The following is a 14,215-nucleotide window of genomic DNA, read 5'->3' as shown; positions in this document are numbered from 1 at the left end:
ATTTTTAATTAAAAAAAAAGACAAAATATCTTCACTAATCAAATGACTAGAATGAGTATCACAGGCAGAATCTATTCGTAAGTTACTGTAAGGCTTTCAAAAGGAGGCTCAGTGTGCAGTGCTTTGAAAGAGGAGGGCCCACAGGCTCATACTTGGGTCCCTGTTGGTGGAACTGTTTAGGATATGTAGCCTTCTTGGAGGAGTTATGTCATTGGAGGTGGGCTTTGAGGATTTAAAAAGCCATTATCATGCCTCCTTGCTCTCTTTGCCTCCATCTTGAGGACCAGATACAAACTCTCTATTACTGCCTGCATGCGGCCATTCTCCCCACCATGATGCTCAAGGTAAACAAGGCCTCAGTGAAATCATTTGTCTCATAATTTGCTATAGTCACAATGTCATCTCATAACAATAGAATAGTAATTAGGACAGAAGTGTTATGTGCCGTGTGCAAAGCAGTAACTAACATTTTGAAGGCAATACTGACCGTTTTTCTCCCATGCAACTAGCTCTGCTGCTATATCAGGGATAGTATGGGAAGCAGAGCATGTGTGGCATGAACACACGTTACATGTATGTATAAAGAAGTAACACTCTCATAGGTAATGACATGAAGTGTGGAGAGGATAAGATGGGGATAAAACCTGGCAGTTTGTGTGTGTGTTCCTGAGTGACCTCTCTAACCTCACTAAATCTTTAAAACCCTATCCCTTCTGGACTATTCTAGTGACTCTAACTAGGGTGAAGTCTTAGAACTTGCACACTGTCTGCATCAGAAGCTACCTCATTTTTATGAGCAGAGTGAGAGCTTGTACATTACAGGACTTTTAACAGCATCCTGATTTGTTCCTTTTAAATACAAGTAGTGACTTCTCAATAGTGACAGTAAAGTATGCCATCAAACACTGCCAAGTAGCCCTCAGCTGAGGGACAACATTATCCTGCAGAGAGCCACTACTCTAGAAAAGTGATAATTACTTGTGGAGCCCTGGAAACCTACCCACTGTCCAAAGTCTTTGACCTGAGTTCTGTTGAAGTGGAAGCCTATTTTTGAGCCTTTGCTTTATTGATGTGGGTTAGGTACTATGATGTAAATGCCCATGTCTTAATCTAGCAGAATCAAGGTGGAGATGGTAATATATTAAATAATATTCAGATGAAAAAAATTTCCTCAAGGTTAATGCTGCCCTTTTGTTATGGCCTGATCTTACTACAGTCTCTTGCAATCTGGCATTATCACATGAGCTCTAGTTGCATCAGTCAGGGTAGGTCTTTTGCCGAAGGGTTGTGCTCCTGTGTTCTTGGACCTTTATTGCTGTTTCTAGTGATGCTCTGCTCCATGTGGATGATGCAGGATTCACCTCTGTTTCTACAGAGGCAGTCATAGTGGGATGGGATATAGAGTAGTGGATGCGTTTCAACAGCGCCAGACTTAGGCAGTATTGGATGAGGTTAAATATGAAGCTTTTGTTATTGTTCTAAAAGATTCATGTTCAGTAGGGCCATCTGAACTGTTGTTTTCTCTTCCAACATCCAAGTCCATGCATGATCTGTACCTACAAGTGAGTGTACACCTCTAAAACATGTTTCCTAAGACAGAACAGTAGCTCTAGTGTGTAATCTCTTACCAAGACATTTTCTTCCCCACATTAAATGCTTTTGCAGTTTATCTATCTATCTATCTATCTATCTATCTATCTATCTATCTATCTATCATCTATCTATCTTCTATCTATCATCTATCTATCACATTTCTAAGATTGAACCTAGGGCTTTGTGCATGCTAGGCAAAACACTCTTCCAGTGTGTGACAGCTCTAATCTTGGAAATTGATATTTCTGGCTAAAAACATTTGGTAGTTGTCCTGTGTGCTTCTCCTGAGCAAGACCAGCCCCCACCTTGCATCTCTGATAAAATGTGTTGACTCTTCCAGCCACTTTCAGCAGCAGCTCCTGGATCACAATGACAAGAACAAGCACCAAACCAAACCAAACCAAACCAAAACACAAAACAATCAAGGAGGCAAAACAAGTGATATTATCCTTGAAGGTTGTTCTCTTTCTTAGTTCAGTTTTTAAATTTTCCTATTTTAGCATTCTATTGTCTTCAGTGTATCCAATGTAACCTATTGTTACCCAGATTTCTTAAACTCAGCATCTGAGCCAGGAACCCAAACTTCCATCAAGTCTGTAATTGTCAGCCAGGTGTGATGCATGCCTTTTATCTCAGCACTCAGGAGGCAGAGGGTCACAGAGGGCACAGGTATCTCTGTGAGTTCAAGGTCAGCCTGGTCTACAAAGTGAGTTCCAGGACAGCCAGGGCTATTACACAGAGAAACCCTGTCTCAAAAAACAAAACAAAAACAAAGCAAAGACTAATTGTCAAAGCTAGAGATTCCACAGGTACAATGAAGGTCTGAAGTTCTCTCCCTTCTCAGCTTCTGTCTTGTCACTTTCCAATGGTCTAATTTCTTTTAAATAATTTTACACATTTTGTGTCTCTAATCTAGATAGGATCCTTAAAATAATAACTTAAAGCCTTGAAAATATTGTCATGGGTTATTTAGAGAGGACAAGGGCATCATAATGCCAAATAAAATGTCCCAGGGTATATCATAAATAGTTCAAATGTTCAAACTGAGTTCAAACTTTGAAGGGCTATATTTCATACTTTTGAACTTTGAACTCAAAAGATACTACATGACCTCATTTTAAGCTTAAAATGTTGATTTAAAAAATACTATGCTACTTGACAGAGACAGGCCATTGTACTTTCTAAAAATTGTCTTCCTACCATGAGAACTACTTTTCTGGTTTTGTTTTAGTTTAGATAGAGTCTTATGATGCTGGGACTGGCCGCAAACTCACAATTTAGCTTAGGCTAACCTTGAACTCCTTATCTTCCTATTTCTGACTTCCAAACCCTGCAATTAAAGATGTGGACCACCATAGCTTGCTACTACCATGCATTTTAATGTACAGAGTTCTTTTTACCATTGCTGTTGTTTAGAAATGCATAGAATTAAAAGTACAAGCCTTTCTTAGGAGTTTGTAGTTTGACAGACCCAGTTCTGTCTCTTTCGGTAAAGTATGGACAGCTGCAAACCGTGGTTCATCCTTGCCCCACAGAATGAGTAGTAGTCCTCAGAAATGTAAAGCTGATCAGGAATAGAAGCCCGTTAGAAGTGATGGAAAGTGATCTGGGATTGGGGGTAGGGGTGGGGGCTAGGTACACCTCACTTGATATCTGTGTGATTAGATTGCTTCTTCTCCTGAGCCAAGCATTCTTACTCATCACTCTGTTTTCTTTCTCCTCGACATTGATCTGTAGGCAGATTGAGGACATGCAAGCCCAAGGACAGTGCAAACTGAGCTGTAAGAATGAAAACATCACCAGTTTGCAAAAGATGCTCATTACTAACTACCATGTTGTCACTCACCAGATGCAGGGGAAAGGGAAACTGTGGGTAGTTTTAAGCCATTTGACTCAGAAGTTCAAAGGAAAAAAAAATCACAGATGTTTCCCTTATAAACCATAACGCTGGGATTGATGCCTATTGCTAATGCACCTTATGAGAATTAAGGGAGGACAAAAATGAACACAGGAAATTGGAGCTGCCTCCATTTGCTGAGCCAGCATATGTTGCAGAATAAATAAACTGTGCAGGCAAAGCCCAAACCACACATGAGTTCCCATCCCTTGCCAGGCCAGGGTTTCTAAGAGAGATATGTGTGTATTGCTTGGCCAGTCAGCTGCGAACTTCAGTAGTCATGGTTTCCAGGACCTGGGATTGTTACTGTGTGGTTATGTCTGGACTAAAGCATCTCCAGGAACTTGGGAGGAAAGTGGAAAGGAGGGAATAGTCCCCCTCCTCTGAGACCAGGCAGATGGAAGGGACTGGTCAGATGCTTATGAAATATATAAGCCTTTTGCATCTGAGTTTCTCCTTTCGTTATCATTAACACATATTTTCACTTGCTGACTCCCAGGATTTCCTCACTATAAGGGAAATGTTTCTCTCATCATCAGCTAATGAAGACAGTTTGTCCCTGTAATCCCCAAAAGACACCTACTCCTCCTTTCATTAATCAACAAGCATTTATGGAGATGCTTTGACATACAATCCCATTGGCACCCCTGGGAGTCTGCTCTTCCTCAGTATGTACCTAGTGGAACCCACTCTGCCTTTACTTCTGTTGGATGTCATTGCGCACTATGGCCATCATAGCTCTGCATGGTTGACCCTTTCATTATACTAAGAACTTTCAAATTTGGTGGTTGAATATAAGTCTACTACTGGAATAAGTCCTGGCACAAGAGTGGGTGCTCAATAACAGTTTGAAGAGTAGATGAACAGATGAATTCATACATGGTTCTCATTTCAGTGTCACTGTGACTGATAAAAGAAACATGTGAGCCACACTCTCTACTTCTTAGGACAATCATTATGTAGGTTAGATAAGAATAAACCTAGTGGTCAGTGAGATGCTAAATAGATCTATGTAGTTAGTACTATAAGGGTTTGAGGGAATCTATACATTCTGGAGAAAGTAGGCAAAAAGCACAATGGCAGGGTTTGAGGCGCTTTTGGAAACTGGGAGTATCTCCCGAATTCATAATAGAAATTCCTGGCCATCCCAACCCCCTGGTTAGTTCTCCGAAGTGATTAGAAATGTGGGTCTCATGACTCTGGGAGTGCTCAGTCAGTGACGAACAGGCTCTTGGGAGATGTATAAGGAAGAAGAAAACTCTAAGCTCTCTAAGGTAAACTGTCTATGTCAGTGCCCAATAAAGACAGCATCCAAGTCCTTGGAGAGTCTCACAATCATGAGGTCAGCCCTCTGAAAACTGCCACTCTTTCTCTTTTCCTTTTTATTATCCTGGGAAGACATGGAGGACACTTGCAACCAAACACTCTTAAAATAATCATGTGTATGCATGAGATATCAAGGGAGCAGCAGAAAAAAAAAAATAGCAGAGTGGCAAATGTCACACAATTTTAACAGAAAGTACTGATTGATTCTTCCCTTCCTGTAGTTTGTCCCCGCTATGGCTCTCCTCAATTTCAATTGCTGGTTTAAAAACCAAACACTGTTATATTTGCTTATGCTACCTACCATCAACCCCAGATCTAATGCCAAAATCCTATGGTTAGCCTGCGCCAAGACCCCCAAACAAGGCTTTCTCTGCTTTTTCCTATTCTTCCTCATGGTAAGGACCAGACCCAGTGCTTTACCACATCCCTCGGAAGATTATGTTACGTTCTATGGTGTATTAGTGATGCCCATAACCACTCACCAGATATGAAATCAGAGAGACAGATTCCTTTCCTTCCTTCCTTCCTTCTTTCTTTCCTTCCTTTCTTCCCTCCCTCCCTCTTTCCTTCCTTCCTTCTTTCCTTCCTTCCTTCCTTTCTTCCTTCCTATCTTTCCTTTTTTCAGAACCTTATGGGTACTGTAGGTGAGATACTTATAGGATTTTTGAGAAGGGTTTTTGAAAAGACTTTGAGGGATTTTAAAGGGGGAAAAGTTCTATATTAAAAATATTCCTATGTCCCATCCACGTGATTCTAGAGAATGCTCCAGTAATCCAGGAAGAATGTTGAAAGCTATCTTATGATTCCTCATCACGGGGCTATCAGGGCTTTCCCCAGCTTCCCTGGGAGTTGCCTGTGGTGGCAGAACTGCTATGTTTCTTTTAGGAGTGGAGTTGGACCTGAGAGACAAACAACCTTTCTAATGTAGCAATGACATTTTCCCTGCAGAGCTGAGCTTCACACCATTCAGCCCCTGTTCTTCTCCAGTGTCCTCCCACAGTACACACCGATGTTTGCTTAGTCACTTGCAGACCAAGGAACGGGTTAAAGGAAACCAGACAGAGAAAGTTTAGGAAAGCAGACTCTGGACTTAAAATAGGATATATGTCTTCTGTCTAATGTTCCTTTTGATGAGGTTTCCATGGGGATCATCTTCTGGCAGTGATGTCAGTCATTGTTAGCAGATAGTGCTGCCTCTTAGCTAATAGGCTGAGTGAGTGAGAGGGCAGTGAGGCTTCAGAGGGACAAGGCAGAGGCAGAGCAACGAGCCTTAGGGAAAGAAGTGGACAGATGGCCTTATCAGTGGTATGACTCCAAGAATACCTGTGAATGTTTATGGGTAGAAAGAAGAGAATAGAGAATAGATGTCTTGCCGGGGAAGGTCTACTAGTGCACAGCTTTCCCTAGTGGCCCCACTTGTCTCTTTCTATTTCTGATCAGCTTCCTTTGTGTCATCCTTGAGACACTGCCCTCCTCAACTCCCAGAAGGAAAGGGCCTGGTAACTCACAATAATAAGCATCAGAAATGCTGTTTCCTAGATGATGTAATGCAGAGTGAGTTTGAGTGTGCTTCAACCATAGCTGGGTCTTCGTTTTCTTCTGTAGTAGGAAGGACTTGCAGAAAGTGGTGTTTGAGTACTCTAATGGCTAAGATGCTCTATGAACTTCTGGTCTTTCTATAAGACCTAACAATACTAGGAAGACATGTTTTACATTAAAGTATGGCTTCTCCAGTAGAACAGACTACATATTAGGGAGGAGTAGTGTTTTACTTACACAAGCCTCTTGTGGTCCTAGAAGTAGAGTCCAGTGCATTTATTGTGGGCAACACACACTAGTGGTGATTTATTATGCCATTAATTAACTCATTTATTTAATAACTGTGCCTTTTTACAGGAGTTGAAATAGTCCTATGTTCTCCAGTCTATTCTCAAACTCCTGAACTTGAGTGGTCATCTTGCCTCATCTTTCTGATTTGGTGGTACAAGCATGTGCCACAGTGCCTGGCTCAGGGACTGTTGTTGACTGCTTTCTGTAATTGCCTCTCAACTGGGGGGCCTAAGAAAGCAAAATCAAAAGCAAGTCACAGTCCTTACACTTGACAAGACCATCACACTGTAAGCTAGTTAGTTTTTAATTATCAGTTCACCACAACTTAAACTCAACTGGGAAGAGAGCCTTAGTTGAAGAAGTTTCTAGATCAGGCTGGCCTGTGGTCATGTCTGTAGGGACTGTTTTGATTGGTAACTGGGACAGGGATGAGCTCCCTGAATGAGGGCATCACAGCTTCATGGGCTTGTGCTCTGACCTGGTAAGAGTGAAGAGAGGTAGCCAAGCACAGCACGTAGACAGTATGGGCACATCTTTCTCTTCTCTTACCTGTGGGCATGATATGACCAGTTCTCTGGAATTCCTGCCTCTGTGACTTCATTGCCATGGTGGCCAGTAACCTAGAACTGGAATTCAATTAAGACCCTTCCTCCACAGTCACTTTGGCCAGTGTATTTTATGAGAGCAACAGAAATGGAACTAGGGTAGCCTGTCTCTGGGAAAGAGACCATAACTGAAATGGGTGTGGCACCTACAGAAAGTTCCCTCCTGCTTAGAGGATTTCCATTTCTCCTTGTTAAGGATTGATTGAACAAGAACAGAGTTCACAAAGAAAGGCAACTGCAACCAGTAAAGAACTGAAACCTACATGTTAGACGTGAGGACTCAAAAGGAGATGCTTGGGAGAAAGATAGCCATGTCTATATGCCTCAATCTTCCTAATGCTGTGGCCCCTTAATACAGTTTCTCTTGTGTTGAGCCCTAGCCATAAAACTATTTTAGTTGTTACATCATAACTGTAATTTTGCTACTGTTATGAATCGTAATATAAATATCTGATATGCAGATGGTCTTAAGCAACTCCTGTGGAAGGGTCATTTGATCCCTCAAAGGGGTCACGGCCCACAGGTTGGGACCTACTGACTGAGATAAAACACTTGCTTTGAGCCACCAGATCACTTGAGAGTGAATAGCTGGAAATGAAAAGTGAAAGGTGCCCCCCTCCCCTGCCTTCCACAATGAAAGAGGCAGATAGGGAGACCCAAACCATGGAGAATAGCCAACCGTGGGTCCAGGAGACATCATGATTTCTGTCATGCTTTGTGGCTTTATACATTTTGTCTGGGGTGCGTTCTGCAGTTTGTGGACCCTGATTATCCATAATAATCATAGTAATTAATAAAACCTTTTAAAAGAGACTTTAATCATGCTTGTGCTCTGCTTCCAAACACATAATAAAAAGGAATTACTTATAAAAGTGACAAATTTATTCCTAATTATACTATTATTTTGTTATGCAATACAAGTAAGGCAATCTTTGAAGCTGAAAAAAATGTCTCACGCAGAATTAATTAGAATTGTACATGGTTTAGAATTAGGCAATTATTTTATTGATATTTCACAACTAAAACTTTAAGGAGTAGCTCAAATATTTTCATTATTGCTAGTAAATAGTTATTTTAGACATTTAACTTGTATGAGTTCCAAAGATGAGCTTTGGACCACTGGGGAGGGTCTTGTAAGAATATTTAATCTGAGGGAAATTGTACAGGATGCTGTTCAAGTTTCATTCTGTTGCTATGACAAATACCATGACCAAAACAACATACAGGAGAGAAAGGTTTATTCTGGCATACAGCTTTCAGTCTATCATTGACGGACATCAGGATCAGAACTCACATAAGACCATGGAGTTGGAACAGTAGAAGAATACTGCCTTCCTGCTCTCTCAGGCTCATGCATAAATAGCTTTCTTATCCAGTCCAGGACCAAATGCTCAGGGAACGGTGCCTCCCACAGTGGGCAGGGCCCTTATCATTTAACAGTGAAGATACTCTAGCACAGACAAACCCACAGGGCCAATTGATCTGGGAAGTACCTCAATTGACACTGCCTTCTCAGGTATCTCTAACTTGTGTCAAAATGACCTTTAAAGCTCACTAGGATAGATATCAAGAATCACTGTGGCCCAAATGGCCACACTCAGGGAATTCATTTGTTATAACACACAGTAAGGAAAGGGCTGTGAGACATAGAAATGGGTCTTGTTGACCAAGTATGGCCTGCCCAGAGAGGACCTCTGCACTTAGGAGGGAATGTTGTTGAATGTCTACTACAACTAGCTCCTAGTTGAGGATCTAAGAAAAACAACTACCAGGTTACAAAGCAATTTTCAAACCAAGGTTTGCAAATTGTGATTCTCATTCCTAGATTCTCCATTGGTGCCTTTACTTTCTGTATAAAATACAATCACTTTTTCAAGTTTTTAAGAGTAATACAAATTCATACTGAATGTTCTTTCCTACTGCTTTATGAACTAGTCATAACCACAGCAGCTTCCTTTTGGCCTTCATTGTACTGGTGTTTATTTATTTTTTTAATTTATTTATTCACTTTACATCCTTGCCTTAGCCCCCTCCCTCCTTTTCTCCCAGTCCTACCCTCCATCCCCCATTCCTCAGAAAAGGGGAGCCCCCTACCCACCCACTCCAGCTCATCAGGTCACATCAGCATCTTCTCCTCCTGCGGCCTGGCAAGGCAGTCCCACCAGGGAGTTATGATCAAAAAGTCGGCAACAGAGTCCATGTCAGAGACAGTGCCTGCTCCCCTTACTAGGGGACCCATATGAAGTCTGAGGTGCTGGTCTGCTCCATCTGTGTAGGGAGCCTAGGTCTAGTCCATGCATGGTCCTTGATGTTTCAGTCTCCACAAGTGCTTCTGAACCATGGCTATTTGGCTCTGTTGGTCTTCTTGTGGAGCTCCTGTTACCTCCAAGACATTTTCTCCTTCTTACCACTTTTTCATAAGACTCCTTATGCTTTGTCCAATGTTTGTCTGTGGATTTCAGCATCTGTTTTGAACTGCTCACAGCAGCTTCTTTATTTATTCTTGATGTAGAATAAATAGCCAAGGAGCCCAGTCCTATGTTCTGAACTCATGCTTTGTAACTCATGCTTGTGAAACTTCTTTCCTCACTGTGCCTAGTCTGCAGATACCTCAAAGGCTTAGATCTTTTAGATGTGTGCTGTCTCATTGCCTAGCCATGATGAGCACAAGCACTTTGTCTACCTGTTTGAAAGCTATACAAAGCTCATAACCCCTGGCCAGAATTCAGGAGAATCTGTACCCGGGACGACCTACATCTTCAACATCAAGATCCAAAAGGAAGCATTTCAGAGAGAGACAACCATGCTTGCGTGTCTCACCATTTAAAGCTTCTCCAGCTCTCAGTTGAGTGTGGATGTATCCATATAGTGAGTCATCCATGGCCACGGCTTAGAGCCCTCTGCCTGAGCAGAACTTCTCTTTGTGCATTAGATTATGAAATAGAAACATTGTTTAATGGTTATATTTTTTCTGGTAATAGAGCTACACATTTGTAGTCAGAAGAATAGGTAGTGTTATGCATTGGTTTTGCATTCTTAAAGTAGAGAAAATCGACTTAAAATGAAGGGAAAATGAGAGTGAAATGAGGAAGTAGGCACAGTCTTGTGTCAAAAGGCTACAGAAGCTCTTGAGCAGGGGTGACGGTTGGGTGGATAAAGTGTTTGTCAAGCTAGCCTGAGGACCAGCGTTCTGATACTCACCTAGAACCCATGAAATGCTGCAGACCACTGGTAATTGTAACCCTGAGAAGGTGGAGACAGGAATTCATAGAGAATGCTCGCCAGCTAGACTAGCTACATGGATGAGCTCTGGGTTCAAATGAGGTACCCTCCTAAAGTCGATGTCAGCCTTCTTCCCACACATGTACCTGGACACTCAGGAATGGCCAGGAACTATTTAAGCACAAAAAAAGACTACAAGGGTCCCACCAGGGCAAGGGTAGTGGTAGTGTGTTTACTGACCTCTTCTCCAGTCTGAGGCAAGCTACTTAATTACTCTGCACCTCGGGTCTCAGTTTCCACAAGTGAGATTCACAGTAGTTAATGTACTCACCCTGCAGGTCACTTCTCTTTCAACAGAAGCATAAACACTGTGAGCTCCAAGCAGCTGGAATCAAACAAATGGTCTTCAGTCTTCCATGGCAGCTTGCTCAATCATCACAGCTCTCTCGTGGCTCAGGTTTGGTACCTAATATTTAACCGAAACCCTTTCTTCTACTTTTGTTTTAGATTGTCATCACTTGCGTGGTTCTATCAATCTACCTATGCATTTCTACGCCACCTCTCACCAGAGTGCTTAGCTCCAGTCCTCCCTAAGCAATGAGGTTAATACTGAAGGTAAAATCCATTTCATAGAGATAATGTACTATAGACCTTTCAGAAGAGCTCTCTATGATAATGAGGAATGAGTTACCATGCTGAGGTTGTTTAAATGTCATTTATTTTAACAAGTGACACTCTGAATTTATTCAAAGTTGACTACAATGAAGGAAGGGTGGAGAATTTAATGTTTCATGAGACAGTAACAGAACTGCAAAGCAAGACAGCCTGGAAGACAGTGCAGAAAGAAGGGCACTTGTCGTCATGAGGTCCAAGAGAGGACTGGAGGATGGTTGAGTGTTCCCACAGCTTGGCAAAGATGGCAGAGCTGTTATAGTAGCATACTACTGGTTTGGTTAGTGCCCCCCGCCCCACTTTCTTTTTTATTGTACGTGTGTGTCTCTGTGTGTGTGTGTGTGTGTGTTCTTGTTTGTGCACAGACATTTAGCAGATGCAAGTGTACAAGTGACTAGGACAAAGTGGAAACCTTCTCCCTCACCCAAGATTGTACATTTTAACTGTCCTCCCACCAGTACTCAAGGCCATGGAAGCCCGAGGCCACTGGCACTAGGTTATCCTTGCTGGCCAATTTGATTATGAAAGAGTTTAGTTTTCTGAGACTGAAAACTAGTTCAGGGTTGTTTTCATCTCCATCCTCCAAAATGGACTTACAAAGTTAAATGTATGGTTTTATTCTTGGTCTTCGAAGAAATATTTCGGAGGGTAGATAGATGGTATTCAGACTGCAAAGCCTCTCTGGAGGGTAAAATTGGAGAGAGGACAGAGGTATAGTCATTTTAAAAAATTCAAATAGTAGAACAATCTACTAGATTGTGGAAACTAGAGGAAAGGGCTTTGGGAAGAGGTGGCTGCTGCTGCATCTCAGAAGGGACAGGGCAATAGGCCTCTTGCAGATATAGGATGGACTGGAACAGCGTGAGGAAACTGTAGTAGGGACCTTGCATTGTCTTTGGACTCAACCCTTGTTCATTGTACCATATTAGTTCTCTCAGATGAGCTTTCTTTATGGCTTCTCTTACATGTATATTGGACAGAAGATGGAAACCTATCAAAATCCCAAGATGAATTGTCTTAGGCAGTCCCAGGTTCAGAGAGTAAGGAGGTAGTGCTTAAATTGTCCTTTTATATTCTTAGGGAAGAGAATGTGTTGGGACTGGAGTCAGGCACTGCACTTGGTTTTGATCAGCTCCCATTGTAGGGAAGGACAGATAATTGCAACATACGCTATTAGTATATGTAATTATTATGTGAACAAAACAGTTCATTCCCCTATATTTGATTAGTATACATCGTATGCATGTATGGAAACAAAGTTCAACCCCATTAATAAATAACATTCATTTGATAGTACTTAAGAGTCTACCATCGGTGCTTTCTAATGTTCCTTCCCCATGCCCTTATACCTTGTGGTAAAAATGTCAGCTGGATCCCACATTGTTAGAGATTATCAATAAGTAAGCATTTAAATGTCATAGAACATATTCCTGGTCCAATCACTTATGATCAAGAAGATAAATCAAAAAACAACATAGAAATCCTTAAACTAAGTATATCTCAAAGAAAAACCAAACAAAAACAAAAACCAGCCAATCAGACAAAACAAAGTGAATGTGGGAAAATGACTTGTAGGGAGAAGTAAGTGGTGATAGGGGTAGGAGGGAGATTAGATCGGGTAGGAGTGGTCACAATAGTCAGAATGCATTTTATACACGAATCCAATTGTTAAAGAACAAATTTAACAGATGTTATATTTATTTGTGTGTGGCTTGCTGAGTGTAGTGAGGCCACATACAATAGGTACACACATACAATAACAAATGGGGAGAGGGTGTGGTGAGCAGAGACCTACCAGCAAGGGAAGGAGGGCAAGAGGGAAATAATGGGAAAGCACAGTGACTGCAATTCATCATTTAGATGTACAAAGGTGCAAATGAACTTCAAAAAGTAACAAACACCCCCAAGTGAAGTCTGTGGCTGTTGGGGCCTGTTCTTGTGTAGGAATGATATGTTTTTCCTTGGAAAATAATCATTTTGAGCTGGGTAAATAGTAGGGACTATTTCTTTTCACAAGAAAACTTCAGATCTCGCATCAACCTGAGTTCAGTATCACCTACAGTCTTGTCCTGGGGATGGGCAATGGTGGATGAGAGTTTCCCAGTCTATGTGAAATGCCACATGAGTTTGGGTGATTTTATGAAGACTTAGATCATAATAACATTTTCTAAAGTTAAATAAGTTATTTTCTTTTCATTCCAATCAATTCCCTTATTCAAACATTTAAAATAATTATAAGCTACAGGTAAATTATAGATCATACACATGCTAAATTATAACCCATCTACACCAATTAATATTTATTGAGCAATGAATGGGCAAAATATGCTAACTTGAGGATTCTAGACCTGAGTGTAATTAAGAACTTCGGCTGGGAAAGATTATAGCTACATCTTCCCAAACACCCCTCCCTCTTCTCCCCAGTGTCTGCCAAGGGAAATGTAAGGATAATATGCTAACCCGTAGCTTAGCTCTGAAGTTGTTTACACAGGGAAAAATCAATTACTTTAAATATTTTAAATCTTATTTCCTAGTAACTAGCCAATGACAGTTTATGATGGTCTTAAAAGCCAGGCAAAGGAATCAAATTAAATTTTATTTATTTTTTTCTCTTCCCAAGGGCCTTGTATGGGTCTCTCATGAGCAGACATAAAGCATACGGTGGGAACCACTACACTTTAGAGCTCGTGAGAATTCACTGTGCTCCACAGATTAGTAAGTGTTCTATCAGCACTGCTGATGCTATGGGAAGCTTAAGCTAGGAAGGCTATGATGGGCCAGAAAATAGAAATCACAGTGTATCAGTGGCTTTGCAAATTGATTGTGAGCAAAGCTGAAAAACAATGTTGAGCTCATTATAACGCATTCTAATCCAGAACACAAGATTTGGAGCAGATATGTCCTTATAAGAATTAATACAATAATGCAGGGAGATGAGATGGCGTCTCTCAGGGCAGAATCTATCAGTCCCCAAGATAATTTCTCTTCACAAGATCAACAGCTAAGCTTAAGGATGGCCTGAGTCTGCAACCTCTCCTAGTGGGAAAGAAGCAGGGAACAGAGTTTTGAA

The 14,215-nt window shown here is 41.3% G+C and overlaps 1 protein-coding gene across 1 annotated transcript in view; it reads right to left on the bottom strand.

Moving 5' to 3' along the window:
- Ldah (lipid droplet associated hydrolase) overlaps positions 1-13,478 on the bottom strand; it is an 868,625-nt gene extending 855,147 nt beyond the window's left edge. The window contains exon 1 of the mRNA XM_051143349.1: positions 13,475-13,478. The gene's annotated coding sequence lies outside the window, so the exon portion shown is untranslated. The remainder of the gene's footprint in view (positions 1-13,474) is intronic.
- Positions 13,479-14,215: the final 737 nt, after the last annotated feature.

Source organism: Acomys russatus, chromosome 1, assembly GCF_903995435.1.
Source record: "Acomys russatus chromosome 1, mAcoRus1.1, whole genome shotgun sequence".
Lineage (NCBI taxonomy): Eukaryota > Metazoa > Chordata > Mammalia > Rodentia > Muridae > Acomys > Acomys russatus.
The sequence above is the reverse complement of the archived record's forward strand: the minus strand, read 5'-3'. Positions and strand labels throughout refer to the sequence as shown.